The sequence below is a fragment of the Eubalaena glacialis genome, chromosome 3 (genome assembly GCF_028564815.1).
Source record: "Eubalaena glacialis isolate mEubGla1 chromosome 3, mEubGla1.1.hap2.+ XY, whole genome shotgun sequence".
NCBI lineage: Eukaryota > Metazoa > Chordata > Mammalia > Artiodactyla > Balaenidae > Eubalaena > Eubalaena glacialis.
Genome location: NC_083718.1, coordinates 148,651,318 through 148,652,153, shown reverse-complemented (window position 1 = coordinate 148,652,153; position 836 = coordinate 148,651,318).

The following is an 836-nucleotide window of genomic DNA, read 5'->3' as shown; positions in this document are numbered from 1 at the left end:
GGTGGGGTTGGCATCCCTTGAGACAAACTCCCTCTTTGTTCCTGAGCTGTACCTCCTAGACACGGGCAGTGCCAGCTTTCTTCACTCCATCCTGCCCACATTCTCTGGCCCAACTCAGCTGTGCAAAGAGGCACAGAGGCTCCCATGTTTTAAGCCCTAAAAAGAATCAGTTAATTTGTGTCTCGGAGACCCACAAGCAGCCTGCAGCCTGCACGGCTGGGGTCGTAGAAATGAGTGTTGACAAGGCAGCAGTTTTCAAACATTTTTTTGACTGTAGCATTTAGTGAGAAATAAATTTTGCATCATGACCTTGTCTCGCACACAGACACCTTCATGTACACCCTCACGCATAATTTAAACATTTAAAAAAGGAAGTAAAATAGACTAGACAGTATCAGAGTGCAATGAAGATAGATACTCTTTTGGTGAAGCTCTCTTTTCTGTGTCACTGAAAGGAAAGGTGTATTCATTTCAATACACATTGGGTGTGTGTGTGTCTTGGGTCATGATATAAATCGTCTTTCTGACTGTGGATTGTGGTTAAAAAAAGATTGAGAAACACTTTTCTGGATCACTGTTTCCCCAACTATATATTAAATCGTCAGCTTGGAGAGGGACGAAACGTGTGCTTTTTAAAGGCCCTGAAAATTCCTGCAGTAAAGACATCCGTGGAACTTTGCTAATCCAGTGTGTTGCTTTGGATCGCTCCTTTCCTCCGAATCCTTATACTATCTCATGGAACTAATATTTCATAGCACACAGACTTAGAAGTAATCTGAAAAGTCCCCTAGAATTTCCTCAAGGGTTTCAGCAGCAGGGTGAGGGGAGGCTTCTTC